Source organism: Dipodomys spectabilis, unplaced genomic scaffold (genome assembly GCF_019054845.1).
Source record: "Dipodomys spectabilis isolate Male_0828 unplaced genomic scaffold, ASM1905484v1 ptg000075l, whole genome shotgun sequence".
Taxonomy (NCBI): Eukaryota; Metazoa; Chordata; class Mammalia; order Rodentia; family Heteromyidae; genus Dipodomys; species Dipodomys spectabilis.
In genome coordinates this window covers 12,497,937-12,523,437 of record NW_024870752.1, presented here as the reverse complement: position 1 = coordinate 12,523,437, position 25,501 = coordinate 12,497,937, and the positions used below count along the sequence as shown (strand labels likewise).

At 42.8% G+C, this 25,501-nt stretch overlaps 1 long non-coding RNA gene across 1 annotated transcript; it reads left to right on the top strand.

Moving 5' to 3' along the window:
- On the top strand, positions 1-24,922 carry LOC122110187. The gene is made up of 3 exons (XR_006147844.1): positions 1-274; positions 6,133-6,225; positions 24,808-24,922. It is a non-coding gene; the product is annotated as an uncharacterized LOC122110187 (long non-coding RNA).
- Positions 24,923-25,501: the final 579 nt, after the last annotated feature.

Below are 25,501 nucleotides of genomic sequence, written 5' to 3'. Positions count from 1 at the left end.
CCGGACAGAGCCGGGGCGCGCGGAACCACCACCCCGGACAGGCCGCAGGGCCCTGCCCCGCGCCGCCTCCGGTTTCTCGGCCGCTTCCGCCTCCGGGTGCCTGACCCGGCGGGCGGGTGAGCTGAGCCGCTCGCGCGCAGTGCTCGACCGTGGGAGCCGGCCGCGCGGAGGATTCGGCCATTAGTCCCGGCCGGCCAGCCAGGCAGCCAGGCAGCAGCGCGTCCCCAGCCGGGGTGCCCAGCCAACGCCACCCACCTCCCGTGTGAATCACGGGGTAAGTGATTTCCTCGGACGGGATGGGGAAAGGGAGGAGGAGAGCGGGGAGAGGAGGACCCCAAGGGTGAGCGCGCCGGCCCCTCCCCTGGCTGCCAGGCTGGCTTCCCAGGCAGGACTGGCGGATCCATCCAGCCGATCGCCCCCCCAGCTACCGGGGTCCAAGCCGCAGAGAACGGGGCCTAGAAAACCGCCCCAGACCCGAGGGGGCTCGGCCTCCACCGCGGGGTTCAGCCGCAGCCGACACGCGCCCAGGAGGAAGCAGCGCAGGTGGGGGTCCAAGTGGGAAGGGTCACCCCACTAGTCTGTTCTTCCACGATGAGAATTCAACATCGCTGGAAGACTGCGTCTGAGAGCCTACAACCTCCCGAAGGAAGTATTTCCCTAGTTTTCCTTTAATTTTTAAATTGCTGTTATCACGATGATGGACAGAGGGGTCACCCCGCCTCACTCTCCCCCAGGGTATTTTTTTTTTTGCCTCCCATCCCCTACCCATGGGTTGTCTAGTTTTCATTTTTAACATGGTGTCTGGTGAGTACCGCTGCTGCATTTCCTAGTTTTCTGAGGTGGAATTTGAACCTGATTTCCCATCACAGACACTCATCCGTGGGTTCTAGGATAGAAGAGTCCCTGGCTTTGGACTCTATCGGAGTCAGGTCACCAGGTCTAGGCACTCTTAGTTTTGTTGGAGAAAGAATGTTAATTAAAAAAAAAAAAAGTGTGTAGAGAAGGCCTAAGCAGGAGCAAGATGGTTAACGTGAAACAAAGCAAAAGCAGAGCAAAAATGCCGTCTGTGTGTGGGTCCCCAAGACCTCAAGCTTTTACTAGGACCTGCTTGACATGGAGGTGGTCAATTCTGGAAAACTGGCTTAAAAGTTTACTAATGTCCAGGGTTTGCAGGTTCATTGGGAAACAAATGAAGCCTGAGCTGCTAAATCTCTTCTTTGCAGTTTCTTCCAGAAGAGCCCTCATATAATCAGGTTTTTTTGGGGAAAATAAAAAAACACCCAGTGGAACCACACTATTTTTATATATTCTCTGCTACACAGGGTCCTCAGATGGTTTGGGCATCAGTCCCTACAAAATATGGATTTGTCCCTATTGCTAGGTAATTATTATATTATCTAAATTTATAAAAGAGTTGAGGAAATAACAGAAGTGGTCCATAACTATTTTTTTTCTAGACTATCACCATTAACATGAACAAGACAAATTTGAACCATTCATCTACATAGTAAGGAAATGCAAACAATGAAAACAAAGAGGAAAATTTCAAAACCTGTTTTTTTTTAAAATCCACCCCCCCAACTCTGTTTAGAACTCCTGAAGGTTCTATTCTGAGAAGTAACTTACAAATACAAATGAAAGGACTGAGGAGGATGTAGTTTGCAAGTGGCAAAGTATTTCTTCTCCATAGTTCAAGTCAGTACCTGGGTTCAAAACCCAGGTGGGGCAAGGAGAGAGGGAAGAAAAGAATAAAGGAACTTGTACTTCTTAAAAATATTTTTGTAGCTAAGCAGAAAATGTATATACTATAGCATTATATATGTACCTATATATGTGTTAAAACATTTTACATTTTATTCCCCACTGTTGTCAACCTTACTTTTTTTTTTTTTGTCGGTTGTGGGGTCTGAACTCTGGGCCTGGGCACTGTCCCTCAGCTCTTCAGCTCAAGGCAAGCACTCTACCACTTGAGCCACAGCGCCACTTCTGGCTTTTTCTGCTTATGTGTTGCTGAGGAATCAAACCCAGGCCCTCATGCATGCAAAGCAAGCCCTCTACCCCTGAGCCACCTTCCTAGCCCTCAATCTTACTTTTGGTAATCTACATTTAGGAGAAACCTTCAGATTTCTAAGCATGGAATAATTTCATTCTATCATCTTCTCATTTCATATTTATATTTCATATTTCTAGCTTAGGATTTAGTCATTATTGAATGATATGAGTCATATCCAGACTTCTTATTAAGATAAGTGAATAAACTTCTTATAAATATTTTATTGAATTTTAAGTTCACGAGGCAAAGAAACAAAAAATATGGCCCATAATGAGGAGAAAGTAAATCAATTTTGATTGATTGAATATCACTTCAGTTTATTTCTAACAACTTGCACAAATTAGAATCTACTATTAAAGATCAAATAGCCAGTTGCCAACTGGAAGAGGCAGAGTGCCAAAGAGAGACAGGGAGTGGGAAAAGACAGCTCTTCTCTGGAGAGCACAGAACAGCTCCACAAACATAAACAAGGCAGGAGAGGACACATACTTAACCCCTATGCTAGAAAGGCTTATGGATGCCAGCAACTTCTTGCCACACTCCTCTTGCCAATCCTATTGAGCCCCGTTGGTAGGACCAGTGGCCTTAGTTTTACAAGATTGGTTTCTCGATGGTGACAAATCCTTGCTCAGTCATGAAAGATGTACCACATGGCTGGGTTGCTCAAATTCTGCTTTTGGGCATTTGAAAGTTTAGCCATGCTCTTCTTGATATGAACTCTGGGCCTGGGCACTATCCCCCAGCTCTTCAGCTCAAGGTTAGCGCTCTACCACTTGAACCACAGTGCCAATGTGTAGGACACATTCTCTACCCTGTCCTCCTACAAGATCCTGTATGGTTTTGGGTAGAAATTTCCATCACTGGTTGACATTTCAAAGGACTCTTGTATAAAGAGATGCTGTTGGCGCTGGGCGCTGGTGGCTCACACCTGTAATCCTAGCTACTCAGGAGGCTGAGATCTGAGGATTGCGGTTCAAAGCCAGCCCGGGCAGGAGAGACCGTGAGACTCCTATCTCCAATAAACCACCAGAAAACCGGAAGTGGCGCTGTAGCTCAAGTGGTAGAGCGCTCACCTTGAGCTGAAGAGCTGAGGGACAGCGCCCAGGCCCAGAGTTGAAGCCCCACGACCGACAAAAAAAAAAAAAGAGATGCTGTTGGGAGAGTAGAGAGCCAGAGACCCGTGCAGATTATTCTGGCCAATTAAGAAGATTTTGGTTGGGCTGGGAAGGTGGCTCAGTGGTAGAGCGCTTGCCTTGCATGCATGAGGCCCTGGGTTCGATTCCTCAGCACCACATAAGCAAAAATAAGAAAAAAAGCCGGAAGTGGCGCTGTGGCTCAAGTGGTAGAGCACTAGCCTTGAGCTGAAGAGCCGAGGGACAGTGCCAGGCCCAGAGTTCAGGCTCCACAACTGGACCCCCCAAAAAAAGAAGATTTTGGTTTTGATGTCAACCATCTTTTACATGATCTTGAAATATTTTCACAAAGATCAGGCCAGTCATCCCCAGTGGATTTTTAAATTTGAAGATTATTCGTAATCTCTTTCTTTTAGGCTTATTTTAAATTAAATGTAATTAATTTTACATTAAATTAAATGTTTACATTTAAATTAAAATTACATGAGGGTGATTGCCCTCATGTAATTGATTTGCAAATCTGATTAAATATCCCACTTCTGAGCATCATACATTTCTTCGGAGAGTAGACAAACTGACTTATGATCCAAATGGTCATCTCCTTAGTTTTGTGTTTGTTTTGAATATTACATTATTATATACTGATGAAGAATGCATTTGCCTCAAAATTCAGTACTCTATATTCAGACTAATTAAATGGCCCATAGCATCATAGTTGAAAATATTTACAGTTTTCCTTTTGTAACTGGGGAAATTATATGACAAAAGTATATGGCACCTTAACATGCTCCTCCAGTCCACATAACTGCTGCCACTTACACACTTCCTTGAAAGTTGCTAGGGGTAGAGCCCGAGTGTTCCATCTCCAAGGAGAGCTGGTGCTACAATTTCAGTGTGTTCCCTCAGAAACTAAACCTGTGGTGAAACTAGTTCCTATTATGGTGGTATTAAGAGGTGGTTCCTTCTGGGAAGTGACTCAGTCCTTAATGGGACTGGCTACTTTATACAACTTTATGAAAGGGTTGTAGGGAACTCTTCATCCTCTCTTTTTGCTACTTGGCCCCTTGCCAGGTGATGATGCTACTGTGAGAAGATGCCAGTGATCCAGCATGTCCTTACCAGACCCTAAGCACCCTAGACGGGCTGATGTGCTCACCTTAGGCCGCCTACCATGCACAACTGTGGGAAATAAATCTCTATTCTTTATAAATTATTCAGATCCAAATGGACTAAGACATGAAGAAACCCTGTCTAATGGGAGAGACAGGTATAGACAAAGGCAAATACTATAAGAGGGCTATGAGCAGGGTCAGGACATCTAAGCAGTGCCTTGGAGCTCAGTTCTACTTAAGGATATGAAGGATGGATAGTGAAGAAGGGAGGCACTTTTCAGTTGAAGATAGTCCTATGTAAAGGAAGACAGGAGGCACGAAGGTGGGAAAAACATGCTGGGCAGCTCAGTGTGTAGAGCCTGATGCTTGGAGACAGTGATCAGAAAGGAGACCAGAGCAGGGTATGGGGCTGCCATGGACCACAGCGCATTCCACCATCTTGCACATCCTTATGGCCACTGTGCAGATGCTGACCTGCTGGTACCAAGGTGGAAAGACTGGGAAAGAAGTTGTACTCCTTGCCATAAAGTGGGGAAATCACTTGGTTGAATTGTGTTCTAGGCTCTGATGGAAAAACAGAACTTGTGAGCAATGAGACTGGGTGCTTAGCTGAGTGGAGTCCTGAGGCAGGTGTTGGAGGAGTGACTTGGATCCTCCTGGCTGTTCTTTGTAAAATAGGAGAGGGATGAATTCGGGGAGGAATTGTTAGCAAAGAGCCAGAACTCTAAGATTCAGAAATGTCTTAGCTTATCCATATTTCAAATTTTGAGGATGCATGTTTGGGGGAGAAGTTGAGGGTATGGCTGGACAGTTGCTCTATAAAGGGGTCCCTGTGATGCCAGTCAGCCATCTTAGCAGAAACCAGGACCAGAGACGGCATCACACCTGCAGAGACATCACCAGTTTGAGTCAAGTGGGACAGAGAAAGTGAGACAGAAGGACGAAAGTGTGTGCTATAGCACATGCCCATGGAGTGGCTATGAATGGATGCTATTTATTCTTCAGTGAAGGGGAAGAATGTCCCCAGAGGCGATTCAGATATCACGAGGCTGCCTTTCCTACTCTGTGTCCAGGGGGAAGGCTGTTTCCTCCTTGGTCTCAGAGTGCAATTCCCTCAAAGGAAGCCAAAGGGGCAAGGTAGCCCACAGGGCCGTGGGGTGGTGGAACATTGAGCCAGAGAGGGTTGCTCTTGAGTCTTGTGAACTTGCGGAGTTGGCCTGGCTAGGTGCAGATTCCCCCGGGACCCCTCACTCATTGCTTCTTTCCTCTTGCTACCTTTTGTCATGACAAGCTCTTTCCTGGGTTTTTGGAAGGGTGTCACTTGTCTGTGTTTTACAGATAAACAGACATACAGAAGTTTTACCTTAGGATAATTTGTACTGAGAGATTTAACCTACGTCTGATTTAGATAAGATGTTGGACTTGAGATTATAGACTAGATGCTGGAATGAATGAAAACTTTGCAGGCTATTTGGAGGGAATGAATCTAGCATGTGAGAAGAATGTGACTTTTGAAGGATGCAGGCACAATACTACGGACTGGATTGTGTCCTGTAAATTCACATGAGCCCCCAGCCCACATAATATTTGGACATAGGTCTTTTCTAGAGGAGTTACAGTTATGTAAGTCAGGTAAAGAGCACATTTCTTTTTGGACAATATCACTCCTTCCCTGGCTCTCTTCCAGGTTTTCCCTCCCATCCCCACCCACAAGTTATATAGTTCATTTTGGATGTGGGATTTTGAAGGTACTTAGGGGATTGTAATCATCAGTCTGATGGGAGTAGTATCCTGATAAGAAATGACATCAGAGCCTTTGCCTTCTTTTGTCCAGGTGAGGCTACGATGAGAAGATGGTCACGTGCAAGCCAGGAAGGGAAGTGAACTGGGGTGCACCTTGACCCTGTACTTCTCAGCCTCCAGAATAGTAAGAAAATAAACTTGTATTTTATGAAGGTCAATGGACTAAGACAGATGTTAATTCACATAAGGAAAAATGCCAGGGTGACAGTGACTTCATTTTTGTTGTTTTATGCTATTTACTTACTTTGGGGTTGTCCGTGTCCTGTGTGCAGTGCTAGTAGGCAGACAGGAAGAGCGGGCCTGTGGGCAGCTGGGCGGAGCAGAGAGGAACAGTGGAGAATCACTAGGGTGGGAGAGAACGTGGGGAGCTTGCACACAGATGAGGCAGAAGCCAGGGGGCGTGCAGAAATTGTCCAAGAGGAAAAAATAGGGAACAAATGAGAGAAAATCAGAAAGTCCAGACACTTAGGACACGCGAGAGAAGAGGTGAAGGCAAGGAGCCTCTGGCTAGAGATGGCAGAGGAGGAAGATTCAAGGCCATTTACAATAGGGCTGTGGCTGAAGCGAGTTCACGTAGGCTGTGGCCCAAAGCAAAAACACTGAGCTGTAATGAGGGCCAGGCCAGGGCAGTGTTCTGGGGTGAAGTCAGTTTACAGTGGGTTCTAGCGAATGAGTCGGGTCCTGTCTTTGTCATCTCTGGCTGCGGAGTCACACTAGCACTGATGGGGTGAACAGCAGACATTGATTTCTCAGGGCTGTGGAGCGTTGGGGGGGGCTGCGTACTTTTTGTTACATCCTCACATGTCACAAAATGCTAGAGAGCATGGGGTGGGGGTGGGGCTCTTCTTCTAAGGGCACTAATCCTGTTCATGGGAGCTCCGCCTTGCTGATGCGATCACTTCTCGAAGGCCCCAGTGCCTAACCCAGAGCCTGCCAAGTGCAGACAGTGTGAAGTGGATGAGGTGCCTGGAGGGGAGGCTGATGGGAAGTGTGATCACCTCCTTCCTCTAACCTTCTTGAAGTCTACCTTCATTCCTATTTTCATAGCAGAAGACTACAGACAGGTAAAGAAACAAAACTCTGTTCTCCTTTTGGGCATATTAACCCAGTCCATATTTTTGACATTCAGATGATTCTGCACTGCCCAATATGGACAAATTCTCTGTCTTCTTCCCCTAGACACTCTTCACCTCAGTGGCTCACATCTACTCTTTGCCTGACAAGCATCATGTCAGGATTCCTACAGTGTGGTTAAAGTTGTGTGTGTGTGTGTCAGTGTAGGGATGAGTGTGTGTGTGTGTGTGTGTATGTCTGTGAATGTGTGTGAATGTGTGTACCAGTATGTAAGAATGATTGTGGTTGGGTGAATGTGTGAGTGTATGATGGATGTGTAGGTTGGGTTTGAGTGTGTGTGTGTGTGTGTCTGTGTGTGAATGACTGAGAGTCTCCTTCCTGAACCCATGGGCCGTGGCCCTGATCTCAGCCTTCCAGCCTCCACAACTGTTAGAAATTAATGTCTGCTGTTTATGAGCCACTGGGCCCAGGCTGAGTGCGTGGGAATATGTGTGTGCAAGAGTATGTGCAGGTGAGAGTGAGGTGGGTGACTCTAACCTGTGTGATGGTTAGTGTGTACAAGCATATACAAGCCATGGGGGTGGGTGGATGGCCATGTGAACATGTGCATTTGGGTCAGTGTGTGTGTCAGGACATGTGTGTAAGTACTTCTTCAGTCATGTATGTGAACTGCATGTAACTATAGAATATGATTTTAGATGCCTGTATTCTGTGAAGAGGATTGGACATCAGAATGATAACTTTTATGTTACCTCTGTTTTACCACTTCAAAAGACAGAACGAAGCTACCCCCAGGAACGTTTATTGAGCTCACCCTTCTTCAGAGTGCAGTCCGAATGATAGATGCGAGGATTTGTGTTGATTCTTTCTTTCTCTGTCCATGCCGGCAGTCAGCCTCTGAGGGCACCCAGGCGTATCTTTCAGTCTTGAAGACCCACAGCTCAACAGATGTGATGTGTGCCACGGTCTGAGATTGCTTCATAGTTGAAGCAAGAAGAAATATATGTATGCTAACACTCTTCTTGACACATCAAAATAATGTGTTAATTTAGGAAAAAGTGATTCAGATGTGTCTTTGTGTAATCGTTGGCTTTTTAAATGACACACATAGCATTTATCTGGGTTTTAGCCTTGCTGAGAAGTGGTTGAATTCCAGCAAGGAAAAAGACCTCCAGCTGGGATAACTATCCTATAATTAGTGATGCATTTTTAAAAGGAAACCCAGAAATTATTGGAGACAGTTGATGTAAAAATCTCCACATTTTTAAGTATGTGTTGCTAACATGACAGGTTGAGCTTATGTGTGGCGTGGAACACAACATCACACCACACACACACACACACACACACACACACATCACACCAGCTCTTTTCTATATTCCTCTAGAAAGCTTTCTGAATCTCACCTAGCAGCATTTCATCTGAAATTTTAATCTGTGCTGTCATGTTTTTAATTTCGATGACTCACATCGAAATTGTCTTAAAAAAAAAACAACAAAAAAACCCCCACCAAGAAACCTGTCACGGTTTCTGGATGCAGAACTTCTCTTATCTCTCTGAGGAGACTAAAGTTATTTAAAATTCCCTTTCTGTCTCTCTAACTAGTGTCTAGGAATAAATAATTTTTAGAGCCTGGGTTCAGGCTGGGGTAGCGTGCCCTCAGCGGCCGCTCTGTGACTGCGTGCTAGCACGCCTTCGTCTGAATAAACATTGGATTCTCGCCAGGCTCAGTAGTGCACTGAGCACAAACATTCTGTTTTGTCCTTTATGAGGCCCTACTAAAACTAAATGAAGGGATTTTTTTTTTTTAAATGAAAAGTAAGATAAACCTGAAAAGGGAAGCCATAAAGGTCAATAACAAAGTACAGGAATTTGGACTTTGTGATGAATTGATGAGAATAAATGCATAAAAAATCATTATTAACATAATAATATTTTTTTTCCTGTCAGTCATGGGGCTTGAACTCAGGGCCTGAGCTCTGTCCCTAAGCTTTTTTTTGCTTCCGGCTAGCACTCTACCACTTGAGCCACAGCTCCACTTCCAATTTATTGGTGATTAATTGGGATGAGAGTCTCATGGACTTCCCTGCCTGGGCTGGCTTTGAACTAGTGATCCTCAGATCTCAGCTTCCTGAGTAGCTAGGATTACAGGCTTAAGCCACCAGTATGCCTGGATTCATAATAAAAATTTTCCTCCAAATCACTTTCCATAAGTTGTATATGACTTAAGAGCTTTCTAATACTTAGCCAGGTTCTTATTTTCAAATTTGAATGATAAGAAAAAGAACTATTATATTATTGTAAGGATACTATATTTTTTGGACTGAATTATTTTCTGTTCTGTAAATTGGCTAATGTATAATCTATAGAAAAAGGGAATACATTATTACAAAACTTGGATAGTATATAATTGATGATAGGTTAGCACTTTGTGTATCTTAGTTTGACTGGATAACCCCCATAGAAAAATGACACCAATATGAAAATAGCACATAAATTATTATATGAAAGCATAAGGTCTATTATGGCAAATTAAATCATTACAATAATGTTCATTAAACATTGTCAAAACAATAACTAGATGGTAATGATTTGGAGAAGACTTCAGGGGAGAAATTTCAATCTGTCCCTTTAAGAATTTATCAGGGTGGTATTTTCTAGCTAGCTACAATAGAGGTAAGTGGAATGAAGTAATGATTTTAACAGAACTATAAGAAAAAAGTAGTTTAGGGATTGTTCAGAGGGATGGATTAGAGTCACGTCCATAAGATCTCCTCCTTTCAAACTTCCTGGTTGTGCTAGTGTTTTGTTTTTTTTTTTGGTGGTGAGCTAGATGTACCTTTCTTTTTTTTCTTTCTATTATTCTTTTAGTTAGGGCTACACAAGTGTTTCCATTCTATTTTGATTCTAGCAACTTTTACAGTATCGAGTAGCCCAGAATCATCTCTAAAATTGTCTTGTAGTGTTTTCATGAAGGCAAAACTGGATGAAATGAGTAACATGCTTTGCTTTTTTGTATGTGTCTTATTTCCCCCATAATGTGTCCTACAAAGTATTGTTATTATTATTATATTATTATCTTGGCAGTACTGGAGTTTGCACTCAGAACTTTGCTCACTCTTGACTTGCTTGTTTGGTTGAGACTTTTATCACTTAAGCCATGCCTCCAGTCCAGCATTTTGCTGGTTAATTGGGGTAGTGTCTTATGGACTTTATTGTCTGGGCTAACAATGAATTATGATCCTTAGATCTCAGTCTCAGGTCTAGGATGAGAAGCTCTCTGTATCTCTTGATAGAAAATGGTTTGCAAAGCCAAAGCCTTGAATGGCAAGTAGCATCAGTAGGGACAGTTGTACCTCAGACAATACTTCCCCGAATGCACTGGTGGGTCCTTCCCAGAGAAGTTGCTTTGCTCTAGGAACGGAGGGGAAAATATAATAAATAAGCTCTATGTCTTGGTAATCATGATCAGAGAACCCGTTCCCTAGTGGATACTGAGTATAAGGTGTACACCTCAGCCAGCTGTTGAAGCTAGCTACACAGTAGAAGGCAAGGGATGGTGGGAGCAGAGGAATGCACAATCTGTGAGTCTACAACTCACAGATTGGTGGAGACTAGTCTGGATGTAGTACAGAGATGGGATCCCTTGTGCCCAAAAGCTAGCACACAAATAAGGAATCCAGGGCCTGGGAAGGTGGCTCAGTGGTAGAGTACTTGCCTTGCATGCATGAGGCCCTGGGTTCGATTCCTCAGCACCACATAAGAAAAAAGCGGGAAGTGGCGCTGTGGCTCCAGTGGTAGAGCGCTAGCCTTGAGCTGAAGAGCTGGGGGACAGCGCGCAGGCCCAGAGTTCAGGCCCCACGACCAGACCCCCCCCCCAAAAAAAAACAAAAAAAACAAAACAAATAAGGAATCCATTTTTCAGGAAGGAACAAAGAAGGGGAAGGACTCACTTTTACCTTAAGCTCTTGGTATCTGGGCAGAGAATAAACTCACCAGGGTGGGGTCTCAGCCAATCCCTTCCTGACTTTGAAAGAGAATAGGTTTGCTTGACTTTGAACAACCTCCACTTCGATTTGGATTATGCCAGAAGATAGCCCTCTGGCCTGTTAGTGCCGAGAACAGCAATACTTCAGCACAGCAAACAGCATTCTGTGCACTGAGGGTGGGCATTTGCAAACCCGAAGGGCTTGGTGTTTTGCAGTGAATTGTTTCCAAGAAAAATTCATTTGCTATCTCTTGATGTCACTACTAAATATATGCCTTTCACTAAGGCCTCCTTGACTTTTGTCCATGAAGATGGAGAGAATGCTGGATTACAAAGAAAGAGCTTTGCGTGGATGTTGCCTAGCAACCAATAACTCATTTCCCCATAAGTTATTGCTTTAAAAGAATTCTACATTAGGTTAAATTAATCTGGGTCTGATGCACAGGTTTCTGTGTGTGTTTGAGGGCATCTGTATACAAATAGGAAGAAAGAAACACTTCTTTTGGGGCATTTGGCTTTCTAATTGGGCTGGAGTCCTGTAGGTGAAATTGTTATCCATTTGAAGAAAATATATAAATCAGGAGCTAAGGGACCATCCAAGCCCCTCCCAGAGAGTGGTTGGCCTCTCTGAAAGTGAACACTGTAGCTTGGCCATGCCCTCCTGATTTTGTACCACAATCCATGGGTGCTGTCTTTTTTTGTGTGTGCTGGTCCTAGGGCTTGAACTCAGTGCCTGGATACTGTTCCTGAGCTTGTTTGCTTAAGGCTAACACTCTATCACTTGAGCTACAGTTCCATTTCCAGCTTTTTGGTAGATTTAGGAAATGAGAGTCTCACAGACTCGGGCTGGCTTTTAACTGTGATCTGAGGATCTCAGCCTCCCAAGTAGCTAGGATTACAGGCATGAGCCACTGACACCCAGCAGGGCATTGTCTTTTTTTTTTTTTTTCAGTTCAGTACCTTATGTCCATTTTTATTTCCAGCTGACTGGTTGTTTAGCTTACGAAGTAATTTGGTGGTGACTGCGTGGATTCTTCCATATGTGGTAAGACAGAATCGTGGATGAGTAAGTCAGGAGATTTTAGGTCACAGTTCTAGCTCTGCCATAAACTTCTGTCTGAACTTAAGCAAAATGCTTCAGTTATTAGTTAGAATAGGCTGATCTATACTGCAGTGATAAACTCTCAGATCTCTGTGTCTTTTTTTAATTTTTTCTTTATTTTTTTATTTTTTATTTTTGGGTCCGGTCGTGGGGCTTGAACTCTGGGCCTGGGCGCTGTCCCTCAGCTTTCAGCTCAAGGCTAGCGCTCTACCACTTGAGCCACAGCGCCACTTCTGTGGCTTTTTTTCTTTTTGCGTATGTGGTGCTGGGGAATCGAACCCAGGACCTCATGCATGCTAGGCAAGCACTCTGCCACTGAGCCACCTTTCCAGCCCCAGATCTCTGTGTCTTTATACCACAAGGGTCAGATTCCTGCTTATGCAGAGTCAGATGGATGTTGGCCATTCCTCTGGAGCATGACATGGCCCTGGGATCCAGGTACCCTCCGTACCACGCTTCCACCATCTCAGCCTGGGACCGCCAAAGGGAACGAGAGAAACGGACAGCTCCGTTTTACCATCTCATCCAGGGAGTGACCTGTCACTTTTGTTCATAATGTTTTGATCAGAACTTTTCAACATGATTGCAGCCTACCTTCAGGGCAGGGAAGGCTGGGGAATAAAGGAGACATTTGGAATATTCAGTGAGCTGCAGCTCAGTTCTTTGTGCCACTCTGGCATCTTTGATACCTCAGTCTAGTCAATTGCAGAATGACCCGGTTGGACCACATGATTCCCAGCGGACCTAATAAAGCGGGGAGCCACCTAGAAGACCATGCCAGTCACTCTGCCACACCTCCAGATGAAACAGTCAAGTCCTCTAAATGGAGTTCTATTTTCTGTTTTTCTTTGTTTATATTTTGTCAGTCATGAGGCTTGAACTTGGGGCCTGGGCGCTGTGCCTGAGCTCTTTTGCTCAGAGTTAGCATTCTCCCACTTGGAGCCGTAGTGCCACCTCCCAGAGTTCTATTTTTAAAAGAAGTCGATTCACATTGTCTTCATCCACTCACTTTATTTTCCTGTGGAAGGAAACAGTTCTTTGGCTGCAAAAAAAAATGCAAAAAATTTTAAGAAGTGTTTCTATTAGGTTAACTTTACAATTTTTTCTTCAGTTGGACAAAGTTAGGACACATATATCATTTATTCTTGTAATTACTTCTTAAGCAGATGATGCAAAGAAATTGTGTAGTTTGTACAGACAACTCATTTTTCACCAGGGAAAACATTTCCTTGACCTGCTGTACACGGTAATTATAAAGCTATATCCAAGATGTTTCTTCATTTCACAGACAGGCAAGCAATTTTAAATGAAGAATAAGCACAAGGTAAAATTTGAGTTTGCATCTGATTTTCAACAATATGCCCATGGAAACTCTACAGATAAATATTTTAAATTAGTCTTTGTTTTTAAAAAAAATTGTGGTACTGAGGTTTGAACTCAGTGCTTTGTGCTTATAGGCATCTACTACTTGCTCATTCCTCCCAGTCCTTTCTTTTCTGTTCTAGTTATTTTTCAGATATGATTCCCCTGCCTCTTCTAGCATAGCTGGTATTACAGGTATGACCCACCATGCTCAGCTTGTTTGTTATGATAGGATCTTGCTAGCATTTTGCCCAGGCTGGCCTCGAACTATGTACCTCCTGCTTTCTGTCTTCTAAGTAGCTGGGATTTTGTTGTTGGTGGTGGTCTTGGGGCTTGAACCCTGGACCTGGGTTCTGTACCTGAGCTCTTCAGCTCAAGGTGAGTGCTCTACCACTTGAGCCACAGCACCACCTCTGGTTTTCTGGTGGTTAATTGGAGATAAGAGTCTCGTGGACTTTCTGCCCAGACTGGCTTTGATCCGTAATACTCAAATCTCAGCCTCCTGAGTAGCTAGGATTTGGCACTAGGCTTAAGTAGCTGGGATTATAGACATAGACTATTGTAGCTTGCTCTTCGATAAGTTAGAATTTATGGCATCTTGGTAGAGTCCTATGAATATGCATTATTTATTTATTTATTTATTTTTGCCAGTCATGGGGCCTGAATTCTGAGCCTGGGCACTGTCCCTCAGCTCTTCGGCTCAGGGCTATCACTCTACTACTTGAGTCACAGCGCCACTTCTGGCTTTTTCTGTTTATGTGGTGCTGAGGAATTGAACCCAGGGCCTCATACTTGCAAGGCAAGCACTCTACCACTGAGCCACCTTCCCAGCCCATATGCATCATTTATTGTAGCCAATCACCTTGCACTGATAGTGGATAAGCACAGAATCCGCATATCATTCAGTCTTATGTAACATCTACAGTCCTTTTTGGTCCATGGACAGATGAAAATAATTCCTAAATTCCTCTTTTGGTAGATCACTATCTAATAAATTCTAGACATATTCTTCCACCTTGGAGTCTAGGCTTTGGTTTTGTATTACCTACGTTTTTTTCTTTTTTTCTTTTGCCAGTACTGGAGCTTGAACTCTGGCCCTAGGCACTTCTTTTGCTCAAGGCTACCACTCTACCACTTGAGCCACAGGGCCACTTCTGGCTTTTTCTGTGTATGTGGTACTGAGGAATCTAACCCAGGGCTTCATGCATGCTAGGCAAATACTCTACCACTAAGCCACCTTCCCAGCCCTGTTGCCTAATTTTTAAAAGCTCCTCAGTGTCCCCCATTCTGGAGAGGCCATTTCTCCTTGTTGCTTTATCTGGTTGATGGTTTTTCAAACATGGTTGGAAATCACTTGATTCCTCCTCTGTCTACGAGTAAGGTCTGTGTCTTCCTCTCTTGAATCTGGGCAGACTTAACAGTTCTTGTTCAGTGGCATTGGGGAAATGGTACAGTGTGACTTCCAAATGTGTATCACAAAGCTCATGGTGCTTTTACTTTACTCATTGGTCTTAGAGCCTGAAGTTTCTATGCACAGTTTCAACTGCTCTGAGAACAGAGCTCAGCAGAGCTTGTGCTGTGCGGAGGCTTTACTGTGGCCCTCATCAATGCCAGTGTATTCAAGGGTTTGAGTTATCTCATCCCAGCCATCAGGCAAAATGCAGAAGTTCCAGAAGATTCTGTCCTGCCACCATTTCTGTCTTCCATCTAAAAAAAACCATGGGGGCTGGGAAGGTGGCTCAGTGGTAGAGTGCTTGCCTTGCACGCATGAGGCCCTGGGTTCGATTCCTCAGCACCACATAAGCAGAAAAGGCCAGAAATGGTGTTGTGGCTCAAGTGGTAGAGTGCTGGCTTGAGCTGAGGGACAGCGCCTAGGCTGAGAATTCAGGCCCCCCACAACTGACAAAAAAAAAAAAAAAAAAAAAAAAAGGCTCTAAAAAAAACCAGACAGTGTGGCTTGGACGTGAACCTTCCAACTTGCCCTGTCTCAGTGCCTGCCTTGCTAGCCTGGTGGCCAAGAACTTACCATCTCTGCTGCTTTAGAGTTTGGTCTGTGAATTACCATGCTTTAAAAAAAAAAATCTGTTTACCATTGGTCAGTTTAAACATATTCAGCAACAAAACTTATTCATCTGAGTGGTATTTTCTTCTACCTGCCACATTTAAAACACAGGGTAGTTTTGATTGTTTCTTGCTTCTCCATTGCATAGAACTCTAGTATGTGGGGCAGGAAATATATTTTCTCATGCCGGCCGCCCAGGAGGTATTCAACACATTGGAAGTGAGAAATAAAAAAAGAGCAGAGATTGACACCAACATTGGCAAATATCATACGTTACCAAGTGATTAAAAAAATATTAACCAGGATGGCTACACATTTAAACAATGAGATTAAAAAGAATCTATTACAATCATTGAATACCAGGGGTTGGCGAACTGCAGCATGCACCAAATCCATCCCAGTTCTGGTTTTTCAAAATAAAGTTTTATTGGAACACACCCGGACACACTCATTTATGTAGTGTAATTGACTGCTACACACACACACACACACACACACACACACACACACACACACACACACACACACACGTTAAAACAGATTCTGTGCTACAGTGGCAAAGTTAAGAAGCTGTGGCAGAGACTGGATGGGCTTCAGAGTCTAAAGATCCCAGAGTTAGACCACCTGAATGTTAACCTGGGCGCTTATAAGCTTTGAGAGTCAGCTTAGACAATGGTGCAAGTATTTGAATTTGAAGGAGCAGCAGACTCTCCTGTTAAATACCATCGAAGCACACACTGCTGCACTCTAATCACCCCCGTGTCTGATTCACATCAGGGCAGGGCCTGGGAATCTGCATTGAACAAAGTCCCCGGTGATGTTGGTGCTTCTGTTTTAGGGACAATACTTGGAATAGTAGTAGACACATCAATGAGGAGAGGTGTCTAAGGCTGTACTGACAGCTCTGTTCTGACTTTCTGGTCCAGTGATCCTGGTAAGGATTGGTTTCCTGGGGCTGGGAAGTTGGCTCAGTGGTAGAGCGCTTGCCTTGCATGCCTGAGGCCCTGGGTTCGATTCCTCAGCACCACATAAGAAAAAAGCCGGAAGTGGCACTGTGGCTCAAGTGGTAGAGCGCTAGCCTTGAGCTGAAGAGCTGAGGGACAGCACCCAGGCCCAGAGTTCAGGCCCCACGACCGGACCCAAAAAAAAAAAAAAAAAAAGGATTGGTTTCCTTCGTAGAGTAAAGGGACTGACCCAAAGTAAGGCTTTCCTACAGCGTTGGGAGACTCCAGTTCCCTCTATTTTCCCACCCCCATTTCTGGAGCTGGGTCCTTGAGATAGTCGTCTTCTATGCTAATCAACCCAGTCATTTAGCACAGGGTGCTTAACCAGTACTGTCTTTTCTGAGTGTGGCACGATTTAAATGAGACTGGCAAGTGTTGGAATAGAGGACTTTTTTTTTTTTTTTTTATCAGTCGTGAGGCTTGAACTCAGGGCCTGGGCACTGTCCCTGAGCTTTTCTGCTCAAGGCTAGTGCTCTATCACTTGGAACAACAGAAATAAGAGTCTTTTCTGCCCAGGTTTGCTTTGAACTGTGATTCTCAAATCTCAGCCTCCTGAGTAATTAAGATTACAGGGGTGAGCCACTGGTGCCTGGCTCTAGAGGACTTCTTAAGGTCTTTTTGGCTTTAAAGTACTAAGGGTTGGATGTTTCGCTTGATAAACACCTCCATCTCCAATCTAGATTAGATCAGTCGTCACAGCTATTCCACAGAGCAGTTGATTCATATCCTGCAAATGGAATGCTTACTTCCTGTCTGGTAAATTGGATTCCATTGATGCTTTCCTGCTGTGTTGCTTACCTTCTCTCAGTCTGAGATAAGTGTCCTGCTAGTCTGTTCTAAAGCATATGGATCAGATATTCACTCAGTCACCGACTACCTACTTGGTCCTTCCTTGGTATAAAGTGAGCATGCAGACTCATCTCCACCCTAATCTGTATGCTTCACAACAAAGCCGTTCCCCTATGCACTCTATGCTTTTTGGCTTCAACACAGAGAAGAATCAGATAACTGTAGGAACAAGAAATCTTGTCTTCCTACTCTTAACAGTTCTCCCCAATTTATTACAGCTCACTAGATGGTTAAATTAGTGAATCAATGAAACATAGTGTGGTGTATATAGAGCAATACATAATCAAATACAACTATTCTTCACTGGTTATAAGGCAGGTGCACACTCATTCTATATGCACACATCTGTAATGTACATATAGACATTTATATGTACACGCGACACCCACTGTGTATGTGTGAACATATGCACATATATGTCTGTTACATAAACACAAATATGTACACTCATTCTATGTGTATGATTATATGCACACACATATACACATATGTGTACTCATTCTATATGTGTGAATATATGCACCCACATTCCTTTTATATATGCACATACATGTATACTCATATGTGTAAATATATATATACACATGTGTTTAACACACATATTCACACACAGGCATATTTTGATAAAGACATAAATACACCACATCAACTTTATGGTTCTTTCCATGGGATACAGTATGTACTGAATACTTATGAAGTCAAGTTGAGGCAGGATGTTGTATAAAGGAAACTTAGGCACAGCTATTATTTTCAGTGAACTTGGGAGATTTGCTTGGTAATTATTCTTTGGAAAATGAAATGAGGGAGCAGGTGGGTGAGAACTCTTTCCTGAGAGACCATCTTTTGTTGTAGGGTTGATGTATAGTCTTTCTGTTTTGTGCTTTCAAATGATATCAGAATGGCAATAATTTGTTCCATGCTGAGCATGAGTCAAGTCCAGTGAAGTGGGCATGGTGAATTCCAGAGGCAGCACAGCTAGAGCACAGTTATGAAAGCAGAAAGTTAAGGTTGGGAGGAAGCCTGCCTCCAGAATAAGCTGAATGATCAAAGGCACACAGTGTACCTTCTGCACAACGAAGCTCTGCTTTTGTCTTCTGTGTGGGTTTAAAAGGCCACTTCTCACTTCTCCCAGCACAATGTTGCTTTTGTAGGGATTTGCACATGTGCTGTCTGGAACCAATTATTTTCTGCCCAATCTTAACCACATCTAATTGACATCAAATTCTTGGCTTGACAAATCTTGCCTGAATGCCTGTTACAGGACAGATGTTGGTGTGGCTGCCTGGACTGTGGAAGACACAATGCCACAACACCACAAGGAGATGAAGGCTGAGAACAGAGAGCAAGAGTAGCCAACTACCTGGGTTTCACGAAAACAGAGCTAAGACAAAGTGTCCGAAAGCTTTTTAATATTATCTGGTCCATTAGAGGAGCACCTAATAGAATCAGTAAAATTTCAGCTTAAAGACAAAGCCTGTCAGATAGGATGGATACCAGGAATTAGAGTTAATCTTTTTACTGTGAAAGGAACGTGGCATTCAGAGCCTTCTCAAGAGAGCATGTATCCAGATAGGTCTGAAGCAGACTTGTAAGTAGATGTGGAGTTGTTCTGCATGGTAGAAGGAGGAGGAATGGGGGCTGGACAGAGTAATGGATGAGAAGAATTGAGAAGTCACTTAGAAAACCCAGGGTAGGGATGTTAAGTGATCTGAAGTGATGAGTGGAGAGGAATTCCTTGGTAGTTGAGTAATCTAACAATGTAAGAAATGGCTGTCCAATTTCTGTTTGAAATTTCAGGACCAAGATGAAATTCGGTTCTTTCTCAGACTCATTAACGTATCACATACACATAGAAGCATTGTGGGATGCTAACTATGCTGGAAATCAGAGAAGAGCTGCCCACCATGGTGGATTCTTTGTGGTGCCAAAGGCAGAACATGAGAAAGAAGTTCAGGATTTTCAAAGTGAATCTCATTCTCCAGTCGAAGGCCTGTAGATAGATGCAACAATGTGAGTTGCTTAAACCTTGGTAGGAAATTTAAACTTCAGTTAGGAATGAAGCCTCACAGCATTTGATTGAGGAGTTGTGGGATTACAAATATCAAATCTGCCACCCAGGTCCACCTTTTCTATGTGGATACCCTGGATACTAATAATTACTCAGTGAACCTGAATACCTGTGCTTATAGCAGAAATATTCAATGGCCAGAATATGGAATCAACTTAGGTGCCCATCGGCTGATAAGTGACTAAGGAAAATATAACACATATATACGACAACACAAAGGAGTATTACTCAGCCAGAAAGGAAAATGAAATTATGTCATTTGCAGGGAAATGGATGGAACTCAAGATCATCATGTTAAAGCTAGGCTTAGAAAGACAAATACTACATGCCTTCTCTCATTTGAGGAATCTAGTCCTTAGAAATGAATGACAGGAACGTGAAATAGGTTTTATTTGGGTTGGTTACCAAGTAGGAGGTGGAAGGACAGAAAGAAAGGGTGAAAGAGGCTGAATGTGGTTAAGTGGAACAATAAAACCTATTGAAATTATTTTAACAATTGGGAAGAGGAGGAATGAGAGAGGTGGTGAATTTAACAGGGACACATTTTATGTACACACAACATCATCATGGAACCCCTTCGTACAACTAATATAGACTAATAAAAATGTATAAAAATAATAAAAATCCTCAAAACAAAAATTAATAATTACCTGGTGACATCATTTAGGATAAATTCAAAATCTTAAGTAAATTTTCTGAGATACTGAAATTAACCTGAAATATATTTGGTATTTTCTTTGCTTTATTTTTATCAGTCGTGGGGCCTGAACTCTGGGCCTGGGTGCTGTCCCTCAGCTCTTCAGCTCAAGGCTAGTGCTCTACCATTTGAGCCATAGTGCCACTTCCAGCTTTTTCAGCTTATGTGGTACTGAGGAATCGAACCCAGGACCTCATGCATGCAAGGCAAGCAGTCTACCACTGAGCCACCTTCCCAGCCCTCTTTGCTTTAGTTTGTTCATATGGATTTTGGAAAGGCTGCGCATAAATAAGTGAATGAACAAACAAATCAGAACATTTACAAATTAGCTCTTTTGAGACATTTATTTTGGCAGTGTTGGTTAATTGTATAGGTTTTGATGTGAATTCCTCTCATCCTTGGCTCCAGACTATGATTTTTGTCACACATGATTTAATGCATAGATTCTTTAATATCTTCCACATTGGAAATTGCCGTGTTTGGCAGTGTGCTACTTAAATATAAATTAGAAATTTGTTTCTATCAACTTGATCAAGCGTTGGAAGAAGTCCCATAGTTTGTGTTCTGAAAAATAACATGAAACATTTTTTTCCTAGAAGTGTAATAAGAATCTTTCAACAGACTATTCATTGAGAGTCTACTTGTGAAACAAATTGTTCCAGGGGCCAAGGGAGGAACAGGTTTTCTTCATGAAGGCCTAGCTGAGAAACATGCTCATAAATGATCATAAACAATCAGCAAAACAAGGTAGTGAGCACTGGGAATCAAACTGTGTACACATTAAGTACCCATGGATCTCAGGAGATGAGAAAAATGTTGCCTGGGGTGGTCAGAGAGAGAGAGAACTCTCTGGAAGTTCTGAAATGTGAAGTACATTTGAAAATACTTTTTCTATTTTAGAAGTTTTATAGAATTGGTGTCAAGTAGCTCTTTATAAAGTGCAAATTTTAGTATGTTTTTAGCATATGTATGCATCCATTCAAATCAAGGGCTAGGCATGGTAGTATATGTATGTAATCCCCGCAACTCAGGAAGTAGAGGTAGGAGGCATATAACCAGAAGTTGGCCCAGGAAAAAGCATGTATCCATTTCTTCTAGATTTTCCAGTTTATTTGAGCATAGGTTGTCATCCCATTGTGATCGTCTGGGTTTTGCAACAAGTATATTTTCTTCTTACTATGTTAAGTATTTTTTTTTTTTGACAGTCCTGGGGCTTAAACTTAGGGCCTGGGTACTGTCCCTGAGCTTCTTTTGCTCAAGGCTGGCATTCTACCACTTGAGCCACAGTACCATTTCCAGCTTTTTCTGTGTATGTGGTGCTGAGGAATCAAACCCAGGGCTTCATGCATACTAGGCAATCACTCTACCACTAAGCCACCTTCCCAGTCCTGTTAAATATATATATATATATATTTTTGGGTCCGGTCGTGGGTCCTGAACTCTGGGCCTGGGCGCTGTCCCTCAGCTCTTCAGTTCAAGGCTAGTGCTCTACCACTTGAACCACAGCGCCACTTCCGGCTTTTTTCTTTTTGCTTATGTGGTGCTGAGGAATCAAATCCAGGGCCTCATGCATGCAAGGCAAGCACTCTACCACTGAGCCACCTTCCCAGCCCCCTCACGGACTTTCCTACCTGAGCTGGCTTTGAACCACGATCCTCAGATCTCAGCCTCCTGAGTAGCTAAGATTACAAGCCTGAGTCACCAACGCCCGGCTTTCCACTATCTCTTTTAAAACATATTTTTATTACCTTTAAGTAGTTGTACAAAGTACTTGCCATTCAACAAAGCAGTTTATGAACACAGTGCATCTTGATCAGTGTCACCCCTCTCAACATTCTTACCTCTTCCCTCACTTTTCTCAGTTTTGTAGGATATATACGAATTCTTGGCTGCATTCTCCTCCCTTCCCCCATCTCTTCATTTTTCCACTGTCCCTCACAATCTGTCTTCTATTGCACAACGTAGTTGGTTGGAGGAGCAGTTGTGCCATTAAAAAGGTCAAACTGACTACAAGCGTTTGCTTCCTTCTGCTACTTGATGGTAAAGTGCTTGCTGTTGGCCATTCATCTACCTTTGACTCTCTTCCCAGTCTTCCTGTGTTGTCAATTTTGAACAGGTCTCTGGATGGTTGCTTTTGGTTGTAGATATTTGGTGGAAGTGAATTTTTCTTGGCTCAGTAATCTTCAGAAGGCCTGTGTTAGGGAGGAGCTAGGGCTCTGGTCCAGGGTTGCTGGAATCTTCCCAGTGACCTGCGGGTCTCAGTGTCAGTCTCTTCAGCCCACACTTCTTCCCAGCCCATGTGAGATAACCCTTGTGGAGTTTTCACACAGTCCAATTTCTGTTGTTCCCCTGTTGCTATAGTGATAAGTTGCAAATATGCTTCTTGAAGTGATTTCTCATGGATCAACATTCTGAATTCAAGGAAGCTCTTGCTGCCAGCGTGTGCACTCTGCCCCGACTGCTGCAAATAAACAATGTCTGTTTTGCTCACCAGGGTATTTCTCACCAAGAAATATGCTTTGCTGCTTCTCTCAAGACCCAAAGCCATAACATGTCTGCACTTTCTGCCACACATGTTCCTGTTGATTTTCTACCTTTGGCAGACTTTTCATCCACATAGTGCGGGGTTTTCTCTTGCCTGCCTTCGTTAAATATGGAGCTTGCATTAAAAAAATTCTTAGCCTCTTTCTGGCTTTCAGATGATTCCTAAGGAAGTAAGGAAGGTATTCTAAATCTAAACTATCATCTTGAAACTGGAAGTTCAACTTACGAGCTGGAAAGACAGGTATTGCAGTGTATTCACAGTAGTTTTTGATGACAAACAGGTTTAAGCTGCATAATGGACAATAGTTTAATCTTAGCAAAGAGAAGATATCAAAAGAAGTTATTCAAAGATAAAAAACCTTCCAGGTAAGGTTGATGCTTTAGGTACATATATACCTTGGGAAGATTTTCCGATGCAAACCTTGTGACTTTAAAAATGTATTATATGAAAGAAAGACAATACGTGTGAGAAACCCTTCATGATACTGAAGCAAATTGCAGTCCAGTAAATGTGAATGGGCCCTGCGTTGTCTCCTCTAATCAGCCTCTATAGACCTTTAAAGTCTTGGACCATGAATATTAATTTATATCGTGAATGCTAGCTGATTAAGTGAGAATTTTGTGGTAACTTTTATAAAAGATAAAGCATTAGGTATTCATAAAAAATTACCCTTTTGATTAAACTACTACTATTATAGAGAAAATAAGATTGGGCTTGAGTAATTTTGAATGTTGAAATGTAATTCTGTACAAACATTAGCAGTTTCTTTAATTAAAGCTCTCTTATTAAAGTATCACTTTTTGTCCTGAAAATTGGGAAAAAAATGGAGAAATTTTTATTTTAAATGTTCCTGATTTTTTTTTTTAACATAGAATTGTGAGGTGCATATCAATGCTGTTTTTTTTTTTCCAGTCATGGGGCCTGAACTCTGGGCCTGGGCGCTGTCCCTCAGCTCTTCAGCTCAAGGCTAGCGCTCTACCATTGGAGCCACAGCGCCACTTCCAGCTTTTTCTGCTTATGTGGTGCTGAGGAATCCAACCCAGGGCCTCATGTGTACAAGGCAAGCCCTCTACCACTGAGCCACCTTCCCAGCCCTAATGCTGTTTTATTAATTTTTCCATTCTGAAAAATGAGAAAAATAATAAAGGAATTTTTATTTTATTATTTTTTTTGTTGGTTGTGGGGTTGAACTGAGGGCTGAGGGCTTTCCCTGAGCTTTTTTGCTGAAAGATAGTGCTCTATCACTTTGAGCCTCAGCTCCATTTCCAGCTTCTGGAAGATAAGAGTCTCATAGACTTTCCTGCCTGGGGTGGCTTTGAACCACAATCTCAGCTTCCTGAGTAGCTAGGATTATAGGCGTGAGGCACTGGCACTTGGCTCAGAATTTTTATTTTAAAATTTCCAGATTTTTACATAGAATTAAGAGTTGCATTGTTTTTCATTTTCTCCATATTTCATCCTTCAAATGAGGAAAGTCCTTTTACTTCAAATAAAGGGTATCACATTTAATTTTATCAAAATATTTCTCTGCAGTTCACACCCATGTTCATTTCACTTGATGTGCTTTTGTGAGCATAAATGTAAAACAACCAACCAACCAAACAAGCAACAGCTATCATCTCCAGGTTTTAGTGTGGTAGTTTTAAAACAGGTCCAAAAAATTACTTGGGTCTACTCTTATTTGAAGGGTAGAGCCTAACCCCTCTCTTCTTGATGCCAATTGGACTTAACAGCTTGCTCTTAATGAATGGATGATGGGTGATGTGATGGTGGAGATTCCAAGAACAGGTTAGAAGTCATCGTGGCTTTTTCCTTGGTCTGATTTTTGGGTAGTTTGCTCTGATGGGAGGCTAACTTCATGCTGTGAACAATCCCAACTGATTCTGTGAAGTGCTTGTTTGGTAAGATAGTGAGATCTCCTGATACTAGCAAATAACCAAGGCCTCTTCCAACAGCAGTGGGAGTGAACCATCTTGGACATAGCTGCTTCAGGCCTGTAGAGTCTGTGGAGGACAAGAGCCCAGCCCCTGTCTTGCCTGCAGCCTCAAGAACAGTCTTCAGCCAAAACCGTCCAGGCAAGTCAACTCTGAATTCCTGGCCCACAGAAACTATATTTAAAACTATGTTTTAAATGGGTAGGTTTGGGGATCATTTGTTATATAGCAGTAGACAGCTAAAACAATGTGATTGATTTTATTTTCTCTATAAGGATGCACTAACACAGACTGTGCACTGATAGTTCATCAATTGTAAAGCAACCAGCTTAACACTCATTATTGCCTGCTTACATCTTAATTATCAATCCCTCTACCCCCACATCTTGATATACCTACAATTCCTTAACAGTTGGATCAATAATAACAACCAATATTAAGGAAACTTCTGAAAGTTTCATAATGTTCTGGACTCAAGGGAAGAAAAAGACTAAATATTTTTGACAATGAAATAGGTCCCTTGACCATTTAAAGAATGTGAACCCCTGACATATTTGTTGACCAGAAAAGGAGTGACTGAAATGGAAACTTATGTGTTCCTTGTTTTTTTTTTTTAATTTTAAATACTAATAAATAGAAAACAACACTAGCAATGAGTCCTGCTAACATCTCATGTTCTACTCTACATTGGCCATAAAAGGAAGCTAATGATCAG